At 37.0% G+C, this 15,301-nt stretch overlaps 1 protein-coding gene across 2 annotated transcripts in view; it reads left to right on the top strand.

Moving 5' to 3' along the window:
* Positions 1 to 15,301, top strand: part of TOX (thymocyte selection associated high mobility group box) — a 304,166-nt gene that overhangs the window by 44,118 nt on the left and 244,747 nt on the right. The window lies entirely within an intron of this gene.

Here is a 15,301-nt window from a genome sequence, read left to right as displayed (position 1 = left end):
TGATTACCAGTCAGGGTACATGCCTGGGTTGCAGGCCAGGTCCTCAGTAGGGCACATGTGAAAGGCAACCACCCACTGTTATATCTCTTGCTCTCTTTCTCCCTCCCTCCCCCTCTGTCTAAAAATAAATACATAAAGTATTTTTTAAAAAAGAATATTATTAGATAGAAAAAAGAATATAAGATGAATAAAGGAAGGAAAATGATTTTTAGAGGGAAGAGGAGGAGAAATAATGAAGGTAGGGAAAAGAAACAAGGCAAAGAAAGGGTGAAAGTAAAATTTAAAACATAAGTAATGCAGGGAAGGGAGATGGCACAATGAAGAAAAGAGAAAAGCATATATGAGGTTTGAAATAAAATAAAAAAGAGTGAACCAATAGGAAAAAATTGAAGAAAGACCACAACAGGGTAAATAATTATGACAAATGAGCAAAAAGAAATAAAGGTGAAAAGAGAATAAGAATGTTATAAGAAAGAGTAAAGAAAATATGAGATGTCTACAGTAAAGAAAAATGATTTTGAGAGGCTAGAGGGTGGAAAAACATTAAGAGAAAAAATAGAACCCAGGATAAGAAGGGGAAAAAATAAAATTTCTTACTCAAATAATAAAGGACAGGAGGAAGGCAAAATGGAGTAAGACTGTAGGAGAGTAACCCATGACATTTGAAATTAAAAAATAGTAAACAACTAGGAATAAAATTAAATAAAAATAGCCATAACTGCAATATACATGCCAAACAAGCAATAATTAATAAATGTGGAAAGAAAACAATAATATTTTAAAGAAATGAAAAAGAATGTGAGCTGGCTAAAGGGAAGAAAAACAATTTTGAGAAGATCATTTTGGGAGAGGATCTCCTCCCCAGGAGAAACAGTAAGAGTAAGGAATAGGAACAAGGTCTAGAAAGGGGGGAAATAAAATTTAAAATAAAAATAAGAAAAGGAAGTAAGAAGGCAAAATGAAATAAGATGAGGGAAGGGTACAATGTGAAATTTGAAATAAAAATAAAATTAAAAACAAACAAATAAAAAGAATAAAAAATAAGACAAAAACGGTGAATTAATTGGAATACAATTGAAGAAAAAGAAAAAATGTTATAAGGGTATGCAAGAGAAAAATATAACACAAATACTGAGGAAGAATGAGGTGGAATTTGTCTCAACAGAGTTTGGTATTTGCCTTCTGTCTTCTCCTTCTGGATGTACCTCTGGCTTTTTATCAGCTTAAGGTCCAGGGGTGGGTCATCCAACTTCTGGCAGCACTGCATGTACCACCTACACCTGCCTCTAGAGGGGTTTTCTTTGCAATTGGGAGTGTGGAACCCCTGGGTCTCCCCAGGGAGGTGCTGTTCTGCATTCTGGGAAAATTGTGGGGGTGTTTTCCTGCCCCGGCACTGCCCATTTTGATCTGTCCTAGCTTCTTTCCTTATTTCCAATAACGTATACTTCTGATGAACTACCTATCCATTTCAAGGGAAGGGACAATCTATGTAAGAGGGTCAGCTCCTTCCTGCTTGGTGCTGATGGCAGCTCTGTGTGAGAGCGAAAGGTGGGTGGGGCCCTGGTTATCCCTTGCTGCACCAATTTCTGATCTCCCTGACTTGATGGCCTTAGTGGAATAGGGCCCTAAGGAACCAGTGTATTTTGTCTCCCTGAGAGAAGTTCAAAATGGGCCCTTTTGGAGTTTCTCTTCCTGTCTTTCTCCTGCGAATATGCACTCTGCAGGGGGTTCTTGAGCCTGGCCTGACTCTTATGCAGAGCTTCCTGGATGGATCTGGTGTTTACAATCCTGCAGGAGGCAGGGGCTAGGTACATCCTTCCCATCCTAGAAGTTTGAACTCTGCCAGGGAAGGGCGGTCTGCCTGACTGTAAATAATCTCAGGTGCTCAACTCTTGCCCCTCTAATTTCCAGCCCACTGTCCTCACTGTAGACACAGTCACAAACTTTCCATCTTGCATAGCCCCCATCTTACTAGCTGCATGGAACTGGGACCCAGAAATCCCTTTGCTGTGCAATTTTCTGATCCCCCTGCAAAGCTGTATTCAGTGGGGTGAAACTGAGCTTTCGATCTTGTTCCTTTGCTGTCAAGGCAGCTGCCCCATGTGCAGCTGCCCAGCATGCTTAAGCTCCCCTTTTAAAAAATCTGCCTTTAGTGCCCTCACTGCTATGTGGAGTCACTGTCCAGTTCTCTGCACACACCACCTCTCCAAAAGGCCAAAATTTCTGAATGTCATGGCTGGCCACGACCTACTTCCACCATAGCCAGGTGTGGCCTCTGATCATTTTGGGAGATAGAGTCCCTCTCTCTCTCAGGCTGGCATTTGGCACTGAAGCTATGAACATGCACCTCACTGTGTATGTATAGCTTGGAGCTCCCTGACTCTGTTATCCTCCCAAGTCTCTCCCAACCAGGGTCAGGGGTTGCCTGCACAAGACTGAGGCCCCCTGCCCTGGGAGGGGAGGAACCACAAAGTTGTGACTTCTGACTAGTCTGCTGGTACAGGTGCATGGGGTTTTTACCCTTCAATTTATAAAATCTTGTTCCTACCCATTGTGAAGGGTCTTCTGTACTCCTTGGCCTCAAAACCTATCAGCTAAGATTCTGTTGATTGTTCAGGTTATTTATTGGAACATCAGCCAAGAATCTTAAGCTAGCGTGCTTTCTCAGACAAACATTGAGTTCTTCCAGTCAAGTCATTTTTATCCTTGCTAGCTTCTCATGGATATGTGTTGCACACTGGACATCTTTCTCCTTGTAAGATTCTTCTCCCTCAGTTGACATACCTTGCTCTCTCAGACCTCCTGAACTCTTCAAACTTCTTTCTCCCCTTCACATGGACCCTTCATGACCCATTCATGTTGGGTAAGCCATTTAACTTGACTCTTGTTAAAGAAAAATAATATTCTGAATCTTGTCAAAATGATAATGAAGACTTTATTCAAGGGTATTGCACCCTGGCTGGGTGGTTCAGTTGATTGAAGCATGGTCCCATACAGCAAAAGGTCATGGGTTTGATTCCTGGTCAGAGCAAATACCTAGGTTGCATGTTGGTTCCCCAGGTTGAGGTACATACTTCGGGCAACCGTGCGCTGGAGTCAACTGGTCAATGTTTCTCTCTTTCTCTCTCTCTCTTTGTTTCTCTCCCTTCTTCTCTCTAAAATCAATAAACATCCTCAGGTGAGGATTTTTTTTAAAGAGTATTGCAATATGTGGTGTCAAATTGTTGCAGTAGGGGAGAGAGATCAGGCTCAACTCTGAGTGCAATAAGAATAAGTGGGGATTTATAGTCAAGGAGCTAGTTTGGAACAGAGACTATTAAGGGTGATTACTAAAAACAGGGAAAATCCTTGCTAAACTGACCTAACAAGATTCTTGCTAAAGGCACGCCAGGGTGATCAGATATTAAGGGTGCAATGGTGGGGAATGAGAAATTTGATCAGATATTGAAGGTAAGGGGATTCAGTCTAAATTGGCTTAGCAGGATTCTTGCTAAAGTTGAACACACAAATATGGACACTGAAGTCCAAAACTGGGGCGTAGTTGAGAAGAGGGCATGGAGAACTGTGACTCAAGTTTGGTCGAGGGGAGAGTCTTTGTCAAGTGCTGCCTTCTCTCTTTGCCCTTACTACTCTAGTGGGCACATCTGTTGTCGTGCTTTTAGCTCTGACTCTGCTGAATAAAAAACGAACATCCCTAGACCTCAAATCCTATGACTTCATTTCTACATTTACAGATATTCTCAGATCAGCATATCTTAAATCAAACTCATCAACTGTCTGCCTTTCACCATTTTTGCAATTATCATTTTTGTTCCTCTGGTCCTTCAAGCTAAAAATGTGGAACTCTTGTTTGACTGCATCCTTTTCTTTATTATGTCAATAAATTTTGTCGACTCGTCCTCTTAGATTGTGCTGAAATTCCAGTTTTCATCCGTGCCATCTCCTGGCTGTGTCTCCATGAGAGCCTTTCTCTGCAGTCCCTGCACCAAGTTCTGCTTGCGTGTAACAGACAACAGAAAGTCTGACCTTCCTTAGTCACAATTTAATTTTCTTATTCCTCTAGTGGCTGCTTACTTTCTCTTCCATGAAACCTTAAACCATGTGGGCCTCTTAATGATGCTATACTCTGATCCCGGGGGCCAGGAATCTCATGCTCTCTGAGTGCTGGACATTCTTGTGTCTGTCATTTCCTTGTCACTGTCTCACCTTGAATGCCCATGTTTGACCCAAATTCTCTGTTTCCTTTGTAGTAAAAAGTCAAGGGCCACATCCTCCTTCTAAACTTTTCCTGATCCTAGTTCACCTTGATTTTTCTCTAATTTCAATCTTTATAACTTTCAGAAGCTGTCAACTATATTTTAGCCCTTAATATTATATTGCTTTTTTTTACCATATCTCTCATTATCACTTTATCATTTTTTGTGAATATATTGTCTCAACAATAAGGTTCAGCTCTTAGGGGCCAGACATTTCTCATCTAGATCCATGTGGATATTTTACAGGATAAATTATGGTAGATAGATGTTCATTCAATGCTTATTGCTTGATTGATGATTAGTGTTCTTACAAGGAAGGTGTTTCACTCCTCACCTGCTGCTTTTTCTCTGTTCTACAAATATTCAATATTTTGTTAAGAATTGCAAATTGTGAAAAGCATATTGAGTAGGTAGATACCAATATATTATGCACTCATCCTAGGAGCACTTGGATAGCTATATGAGCAGAAAACACAAGCTTTTATTCTTTTCTCTCTCTCTCTCTTTCTCTCTCTCTTTCTCTCTCTCTTTCTTTCTTCCTCTCTTTAGTTGAAATTTGGTAGACATTTGTTCATAGAACTGATGTATGGCATGCTTGCAGACAGATTTATTATTGGAGAAATTAGGAATTGAGAGGTGACATAACTGGCCCAAGATTACTTATGTCTATGGCAGTGCTTCTTGCCATGCATTGAAGTGAAGAATTAAAATTATTATTCAGACAACACAAAGCGTTTTCTAAAAGCAAAATATACAAATATCAAGGACCAAGGAAAATAAGAGAATGCCTTCTGAACTCTGAAACTTAATTCTTTATTTTTGCGTAGTAATATCTACAAGCCACTTTGGACCATGGTATTTAGGTGAAGGGTTTTGAAGAAAGTGCCTGGTCACAACTCGAGGGTTTATTTTGGGGTCCTCTGGAGGGCAGAAGGGCAAATTGCACATTATATTATGTCATTTCTAGATGGAACACTTGATATGTTTAAGTCAGGTCTTCCAAATCTGTCCACAGGAAGACTCTTGATTTCTATTAAATAGACTTATGGAGACTACAGACATTCTTGTCTCGCTCAGAGATTTGTGTTTAGTTTTCTGGGATACTTTCCAATAATAGTGTCTTTCAGGACTCAAATTCTATGATAGAAAAACTAAGATAAAAAATATCCTACTATCTGTGCTGGCTTCAACATAAATTGCACTCTGAATACTATAGCTCGGATCCCCACAGCCCTGCCAACCCCAATAGCTATTTAGTTTCAAACAATGTACTTAGCTTGGTTTCGCTCGATAAAGTTTTAGATAATTGCTATTGCTGTTGTTGTTTTTATTTATTTATTGAGGCTTTCCTGATTGTTTCTAGGGCATAGGAAAGGGATATTTAATAAAATGCAAAGGTTATAATGTTACAGCCTCTAGCAAAGTTTATATAATGCTGACCCTTGAGATGTTTCTAATCACTTCTGAGATGATGAACAAAATCATAGACAGAGGTTTGCATGTTCCCAGGGAGGATCAGTTAAACGGGTTTCTGTTAGTTTTTGATTCTTTAGTTTAGGATTCAAATCCATTTTATCATGGTGTACATGTATAAGAAACTGACAAAACGTGCATGTGTCTTAACTTTTCTTTTAAAATTAAACTTTTTAACCATTCAGAAGAGAGACAAAATGTGAAAGAACCATTTATTTTTAGAGTTATTTGTACATAGCTGCCCTGTCATGTATTTGGTATAAATTTAGTCAGAATTATAAACACAAGTATTCAAGTTTGTCAACAATTTTAAATAATGCCAAGCAATTTAAAAATATTTTTAAAATTTTAGTAGAAATATGAATCAGAAATAAAATTATTACCATTTCTTATAATGTTGTAAATAATAGATTTTGCCCTATTACAAGTATTGAATACTTTTAGTAGACTGGAGATAGTCTCATGGTCTACAAAGATCGGTGTAGTTTCAAATTTCTAGTGATACACAGCTATATGGCTGTGTTTAGAGAAAGATACTAAACAACAAATTCTTTAATTTATTACTGTATAACTTGCTGATTATTAGCATAATTTATTTCTTTCCCTAAAAATATTAATGTTTAAAAATTTCCTCCTCATAAAGCAGTTTCCTCAGCTGTTAGTTTTGAGTAGGTACCCTTCTCGCATCATTTGTATGATGATGGCTTTGATTTCATTCCAGCAGGGGCAAAACACCAGTGATAAGAAAAGAAAAAGAAATTCAGCAGTTTCTATCTACAAGGCAATATACTTATAAACATTATTGCAAAAAGACATTTTTTATGTCAATGTCAGAATGCTTTGATGATTGAGGAAGGATACCATGGAAATGTCATTCTTGCATTGATTAGTAGTGCAGAAGTCTTTTTTCTTTTTTGGCTAGCATATTTTATAATGTGTAATCTACTAGACCCTGAGGAAGTTGAAGAAAAGAGAAGGGGAAAGTAAGAAAACCAGAAGAAGCTCAGACCTTTCAAGAATCTAGAAAGTGATCTCCTTAGTATAATTTTACCTTTACATTTATTTCTTTATCTTGTTTCTTGGTTAATTGCTAAAATTATAAAGAATTCTATAATACTCTGTCCAAAGGGAAATATATAGACTTAAGAAAATAGAATATATGATTTATTTAGAACAATTTGCAATTTCTTTGAAATTCATAATTTAGGCTTAATGTCTTTGGCCATAGCTATAAGTAGCTGGATGCTGTAAGTAGCTGGATCATGACATGACAGAGCCAATAATCTGTACTACTCAGAGACTGAATGTTTATGCCACAAATCCTCATAGCCACCTACTTACCTGGATGAAGTTCACTGGCAATTGTTCAAGTTTCTTAGACACAAACATGATTTAACACTTTAGGGCACTGTAACCAAAAAAATATATATATAGAAGTTTGGCTATCTTATAATTCAAAAATTATGTGTTTTAAACTTTAGGCAATTCTTTCTCCAGAAATTATTTCTTTTACTTTAAATGTAAGAGTCCTTGAAATTAAAACATAACTCTGGCCAGCTGTCATTTGATCATTGTCATTAGACTTTGATAATTCAGCATTTTCTTTTCTGGGGACCAATATCTAAGGGAAAAAAAGATACCCTAGTGGAGAGCATTTCATATGAAGTTTTACAAACTCGTCCCGTTCCTAAGTAATTTGTTAACTCATGCATTCTGGCATGTAAGAAAGATGGCAAGTGTGTCAGCACAAGTGTGAATTGAATTTTGGCATTCTGAGACCTTCCTTCTGCTCCAACCCCATTCCCTACAATTCCCATTCTTTCTCTTTTCCTCCCTTCTTTCAAATGGAATCTCAGTGAATCAGACTCTGAAGTTGCCTTACCCTTGATACTCTTCCCAGTTTGTGGACTTTTCATGATCACTGTAGATAAAAGAACAAAAGCCCCCCCCCCAAAAAAAACCCAAAAAACTTCACCAAACTGCCACTCATAGAGCTGGTAACCATTCTCTTCTGTAGATGTAATCGCTAGCTGAAAAATCAAAAACACTGTTTTCTCACTTCTAAAGATATTTCTAGCTTTATCTGTTTAATTTTTTTATTTATTTTTTAAATTTCTTTTGTTTAGGATACAATCATATGATAGTATAAGTCACTGCTCTCATTTTCCTCAGAAGGAATTGTACAATTGTACCTCTTTTTCAAATTTTCTATTCAATCTAACTTTGGCATTTTCAGGTGACCTTGAAATGTACTTCAGAAAAAAAAATAGAGGCCATTAAGTGACCAAGTATTTCCTTCTGGCCATAACATCTAACAGCCTGTCTGTACCCTCTGTTGGTGCTCTTTCTTGCTCCATCTTCTCCATTTTTTCAATCTTGAGTCTGCCTGTGTTCTGAATATGCTCATGCCTCTTCCACCTTGAAAATGTAAATGGTTTGAACCTGAGTTGCTCCTAGGCTTTCAATCCTGTCTTCTTCCATTTCCAACCAAGCTTTTTGAAAGGTTGTGTTACACACCGTCTTCTCCTGTTTTGACTTTGTGTTGCTCTACACATTTCTTAGGCCTTTATCAGTCTTAAAGGTCAACAATGATCTTCATGTTGCCAAATCCACCTTCCTTTGTCAAAATTTTCCTCTCAGTATCTGACTCCCTATACAATAAATTCTACTTTTTCTTGTACCTTTTCTGGCTGTTTCTTCCCATGTTCCACTTCTTCTGTGGACCTCTTAGATTAATGAGCCAGTGCTTTGTAATCCATTGAAAATTGTATTCTATTTAGGAGATGCCCCAGGATTGAGTGTGCTGAACTTCTGAACAGTGTGATTAAGAGCTTGTATCTTAATTGCTGGCATTCCCAAGGGCTCATCTTAGGAGCCCTTTTCTATAAACATGATTTCCAGTGTGATTGATCCCAAACAAATGGCTTCAACCACTGATCATAAACTGTCCTCTTATACCTTCAGTGGTTATCTCTCCTCATTTCTATACCTCTATTTTCAGTTGTCATTCAGGCACCTGTAATTAAATATCCTGCATCTCAAAATCAGGAGATTCAAATGCAACACTTTTCATCCCAAGCATGCCTGTTTCTTTGCTGTTAATTATAATACAGACAATTGCACCAATTGCCTGTTTGCCCAAACCAACACCCTTGGAAGGATTCTAGATTATTCCCTCTTTATTATCTTCTATACCTAGTAAGTTGCTAATACCTCTCTGTGCTTGGCATTTACCTCCCCCTTTTCCTTTCCTGTATTCCCTCCCTGAGGTTAGACCCCATTTATTCTCACTGGATCAATCACCTGAATAGCCATTCCTCTTGCTGTCAACCCATAGCATGGCACACAGATCCTCCTGGTTGGACTCCCAGCTTCCTTCCAGGTGTTTTCTCTCATCACATCCTTACAGGCACTGTGCCCTTGAACCTGAATGCACCTTGCAGTTTCAAGCCACCTCAAATTCACACAGGCTACTTTCCCTGCCTCAATGGCCCCCTTTATGTTCCACCTGTCTGATTCCTGTAAACTCTTCCACATCACTCTTTCTAAGATGCCTTTCTGGTCCCCTCAAACCCAACTTCAGTTTGATGTGCTTCTTCTGGGCCCATAGCTGTCCCTGTATATTTTACCTGAATGTTCAGACAGTAGGTAATGTTTAATTTTTGGTGAAGTGGTTACAAACCTAGGCTCTACAATCAGTCTAGCTGGGGAGGTGGCTAAGTTCCAACACCCACATCATGATGATAGCAAGTTAACTTCACCTGTCAGTGCCTCATTTCCTAATCCTAGAAATGGAGATAAAATTTTGTAAAGATTAATTGAACAGAAAAGTGTAATACACTTAGAATGCATGGTATACAAGAGTCTTAATAAAAGTTATTTTTTTCTTTACTTTTCTCAAATTTTAATTGTTGTTCAACTACAGTTTTCTGTCTTTTACTCCCATCCCAGCCCACACCACAGCCCTCCCCACCTCCCTCCCATTTCCACCCCCCTAGTTTTTGTCCATGTGTCCTTTATACTTGTTCCTGTAAACCCTTCCCCTTTTCCCCTGAAATTCCCTCCCCTCTCCCCTCTGGTCACCGTAAGCCTGTTCTCTATTTCAGTGTCTTTGGTTCTATTTTGCTTGTTTGTTTGTTTTGTTGTTTAGGTTCCTGTTAAAGGTGAGATCATATGGTATTTGTATTTTTGGTTTTATTCTTTTTGCTTTATTTCCTCTTTTTTTCCTTTTCCTTCTTTTCCTTTTTCCCTCCTCCTCTTGTTTTCTTCATCTTCATTCTCAGCCTCCTCTTCCTTTATAATCATCTTCTCCCACTCTATCCCTGTGAAGCTCTGTGAGCACTGAGACTATACTACGTTCAGTTCTGTGCCCCATATTTTGTAATAGACAGTTTTATTATTTATTGGCATTGAGAAAAAAATGTTTTTCTACATCTAAAAAGTATTATTTTTACCATTTAGAGTTACTGAATATTTTTTCAGTGTTATTAATAAAATACAGAGATTTTTAGGAACCTTTGTCAATGCTAAATATGCCAGAATGGGGTCCTATGTAAATACATGGTAAGCATAATGATAATGTCAAACATTTATGTCAGGTGTAGTTTAATAAAAAGAGCTGTGCATATATTAATTCACACCAATATTATTCCCACTTACAGGTCTAGTAATCAGCTATTTTTTTGGTTCACATAATTAGGTTACTTATTTTATTTATAACAATTGTATATAATAATCACTATATAACTATACCTTTTTATACTGGGAAAGAAAACACAGCCATGATTTTATTTCTTTGAAAGACAAGAAAAGAAATGTAATTTTACATCAGAGACAAAATATAGGGAAAATTTTTAGTGTGTTGGACATTCAAATTAAATCAATAAAATTAAATCTATTTTTTAAAAAGATTTTATTTATTTATTTTTAGATAGAAGGGAAGGCAGGGAGAAAGAGAAGGAGAGAACCATCAATGTGTGGTTGACTCTCACGCATCCCCTACTGGGGACCTGGTCTGCAACCCAAGCATATGCCCTGACTGGGAATTGAACCAGCCACCTTGGTTTGCAGGCCCATGCTCAATCCACTGAGCTACACCAGCTAGGGCTAAAAATATTTTTTTAAATGTGTACCCATAATTCTAATCTTGCATGGAGTTTCTAATAGGAGATGAACTTCTCTATTTTTTGTAATGGAAGGAATTTGATTCTTGGAATTAATTGTTGTTTCCACCATTTACAAAGAATAGCTTTGGGCCAGACAAGCTTGTGGAAACTTTAGTTTCCACAATGCATTTGAAACTAGGGAATGTGTTTAGAATTAATAACATGTTGTGTTTGTTGTTATTGTAGTTTTAAATTGGAATATTAGCTAAGCTATATCTTTAAGACTGCTTTTTTTCTTTTTCACAAATGAAGAGGGATTCTAGAACATTTGTTTTTCTGTAATGAAGTAAGTTTGGAAAATGATAGCATACCAAGTGCCCCTTGCAGTGAGATTAAGAAGAGGGTCAGCAGAAAAGGCATGAGTGCAACTTGGGGTAACTCACTATTTCTTCAAACCCTGTCCCCCTCCACCTCAATATCTATTTGTCCCTCCAGGCACAGTAGTGATCTGTGGAGTATAGTTTGCACAATATTTCTGTGTTTACCAGTTTGGGTTCAATCCTATGAAATATAATGCATTTTTTAATTAAAATTAAGTTTTGTTATATTTTAGCCATAATGAGTTTTTGGTCATAATGAGTTTGACCTACAAGCTTGTAAGTTGAGAATAACTGACAGAGAGCAAGGAAATTAATTTGCAAATTAGACTGTTAGGGAGAAGTTTTGTTTGTGTTTTTTTCCTTATAGTAGCTGGGGCCTCCGTGTTGACATGGCCTTCATACTATGGTTCAATTCAACATTACACAGAGCAGGAAAAGTAACAGATTGTTACTGAAAGAATTTGGGGGAAGTTTTGCAATGCAAAGAATTTGTGGGGTCTATTTAATTGAGCTGCGAGACATATAATTTGAGGGGTAATGGCAGTCAACCCATAATTAGTAAAAGAACAGGAGCTCAATTTTGTCATTGTGGCAGATAGTCAATATTATTACTTTTAACTTGTATTTGTTACTTAATTTTTGTACTTCAACTAGTTAAACACTTAGTACAGCCTTAACTATTCTCAAAAAGCATCTGTTGTGTGGTTGTTTCCTTCATCTGTGTTTTTATTTAACCTGATAATGAAGAAGAATGCTAATGAAACCTTTTTGGTGTCCCTTTTGTACAACTGTAGCAAACTTCCCTTGTCTAGGTTTTAATCATGACATATTTGCTCATAAATTATCCAACAGCACATGTATGAAACCACTGTAAGTCCATGCCTGGATGGCAAAACCTTTATTTGGCACAGCTATGGCACATAAGGCTTTTTACTCTTCACGAAACCGGCATTCAGCAATACCCAGGAAGGGCAACGGTGGTCCCACGTTCCCCATGGTTTGGTATAATTTCCCTCCTCATTTAAACGTTCTTCCTTTTCCCCTGTATCACCTCCATGACTGAAAGTTATCATTTAACCAAGCTGGCCATCTTTTTATCTATTTGGAGGAATTCAGCATCCAAAAAACCAAACAGTTTTTTTCATGTAAAATTCTTTCTCACTCACACTGTCATTACGAAGTCATAAAAACATATTATTCACTTACTAGTTTTGTCAAGACATGAGACTTAACTTGATTATTTGACAATTTTTGTTCTCTCTAAAACTTAAACTTTGCTTCTTAAATAAACTTTTTTAGTAAGATTTTTATTTATTTATTTATTTATTTTTTTTAGAGAGGGAAGGGGGAGAGAGAGAGAGAAACATCAATGTGCGGTTGCTGGGGGTCATGGCCTGCAACCCAGGCATGTGCCCTAACTGGGAATCGAACCTGCGACACTTTGGTTTGCAGCCCACGCTCAATCCACTGAGCTACGCCAGCCAGGGCTCAAGTAAACTTTAAAAAGAAGGAAAACAGGAGTGAAAGAAACTGAATGTGAGCCTGGAATAAAATTTTTGTTTCTACCATAAACACATAGATGGTGTGGCATTTTCTCTCTCATATTCTTCTGTCACTTATGAAGATAAAAATGTTTGGCTCCAGGACAGAGATGTGCAGTGGAAAGTCACTGAGTCCAGAACTAGCTAACTCGTTGGTTAACCTTTTAGCTAGTTAGTCCCTTCTAACTAGCTAAATGGTTAAGAACAAGTCATTTAACTTTTCTGGATTCAGTTTTTTCACTTGTAAAAGGAAGAGGTCTGATTATAATATCTTTAAACTAGTATTCTAGGATTACTCTACAAGTGTGGGAGAAAAACAGATTTTCCTCTATCTTTCTAAGTTCTCTTGGCTGGTCTAATGGCTAAATCAACATGAGACTAGTTAATAAGAAAAAAACACATTTCATTGTATATGTGAGTGTGGTAACCCCCCATACATGAGAGGTTTTAGGACAGAAAGGGAAAATTGGTGTATATGACATTCTGAGCTAAGAGTGAGGTAAGGAGCCTGGGCCTTCAGAGGGGAGGAGGGTCATTCACAGGAAGATAAGAAGAGCAGATGTTCAGTAATTAGAAGTTGGCCCTGCCCTATATGGCTAGGTCATAAAATGTTGTTTCTGGAGATAACTCTTATTATGGGCAATGTCCCAAATTTAGATTGTTCTAAGTATTTCAGGGAGGGGTAGAAGTTTCTCTTGAGCCCACAGGGTCTCAATTATCTTCAGCCCAAAATAATTCATATACCAAAATGGCACATCTTGGGAGGTCTGTTCTTAACTCCTTCACAAGTAATAAAAATATGACATGAAAGTTGTACTAAGTTACTTCCTCTAAAAAATCAGTAATAACAAAACTTGCTATCTACTTTGTATTAACTTTACATAGCAGCAGAGGATAATAGTGGCATCTGAATCACTGAAAAATACCAAATTAATATACAATTGCAATCCAGATTAGCCACATTTATTCTAACAATCACATTACTCCTTTGCCCATTTTAAGTTACTGTGATTATTTTTTGCTAGCTCTTTGGGAGAAATGGGTTATTTTTTTAATTATGAAAATGTTATTTCAGTAAATGTAATTTAATTAAAATGAGAATTTCTGCCAACTGTTTTAAATAAATACAGTATTCTTTTACTAGTATGAAAGGAGTTACTATTTGCTGTCTCATTTCCTCACTAATACCCTGCCCTGTTTAGCTTGAACCTGAGCTTGTGGAAGTTTAGTCTTAACCAAAGCAGTTCTTTTTCATGTAAGTAGGTTAAATGTGAATTGGGCAGCCTCAGGGTGCTTTTTTGTTCCCTTTTAAAAGGCCCCCTCAAGAGGGCTCCTTTTAGAAACCTGGAATCATATGTTTAGAAGATTGATCCAAATTAGCATTAGAATGGTCCTTTTATTTTTAAAAACTATACAGACTATTTAAAATATGCTAAACTGACATAAATTAAACTAAAACTGAATAAGGGAAATAACATTTCATGTTGTATTCTGCCTTTGTGTTGAAAGAACTGAAATCAGAGAAAAAAAATGTAAAATATGTTAAGGTACAATTTCTGTCCTCAAAATACAGGAGAAAATGTACGTGTACAAAAGGTTCAAATTAATGTTATTCATTTTCTTGTGTGACTTTACATGCCCTAGAATGCTATAAGCAGACCAAGACTTTATATGTGTTTTGACTTCCGAGAAGCTTTTGTATTCACTTTTAAAGAAATATTACATTAATAAATTTCTAGAATTACTTTTTAAATTATCTTGTTGATAGAACTGCTGGCAGTTGATGAAGCATATTAATGTGTCTTCTCTTTTGTAAACTGTATAGAAATTTTTTTCCAGAGTTAAGACAGTACGCACATTTTAATTTGTTGGAAAAGGCTGAACCATTAAATGAGTAAAATTTCTTACACTGATTTTTAAAAATATGCTGAAAAACTACAGGACTACAAATTATGCTTTGGCTATAATTCAGGACTGTACAGTAACCGAGGTCTCTAAAGTTCTCAAAAGAATGACAAAGGCAGCATGATTTCCAGACGTGTGCATTATATATGCTAATAGCTTTGCAGTGAGAAAGGTTTATATTCTTGTAATAGAGGAAACATTCACTTTTAACATTTTAGACCATGGGGAACATAGTAATTACAACAGGCACTAATATCTGTCTCCTTTCTAGTCTTGCTTTCAGCCTCCTCCATTCCAAGCACTGCAGCAATCCCAGTTGAATTAGTCAAAGGAATTTAAACCCAGGTCATTTCCAGTGTCTTTTATTCTCTTAATAGTACATTTAGCACAACACTGATCCTCACAGAATGTACGGCATGGCTCATGTATATACATCATCAAAGCAAAAGGAATGAAGAATGTTTCTCTTTACTTAAATATGTCTATAGATATTTCCATTTATGTGATGTACAGTGATGATTTTCAGAAACACAACGCTGGAATACTCTTTTGGAGTTGAGATTAAGTCTAAAGCTATGCTCTCTGTAAAAATCTGTGTCCTTAGTCAGGTAATCCCATCATTAGCTAGAACAGTTTGGCCA

The sequence above is a fragment of the Phyllostomus hastatus genome, unplaced genomic scaffold (assembly GCF_019186645.2).
Source record: "Phyllostomus hastatus isolate PE091 unplaced genomic scaffold, TTU_PhHast_1.1 phas_scaffold_21, whole genome shotgun sequence".
Taxonomy (NCBI): Eukaryota; Metazoa; Chordata; class Mammalia; order Chiroptera; family Phyllostomidae; genus Phyllostomus; species Phyllostomus hastatus.
Note: the sequence above shows the minus strand (reverse complement) of the source record. Positions and strands in the feature narration are given on the sequence as shown.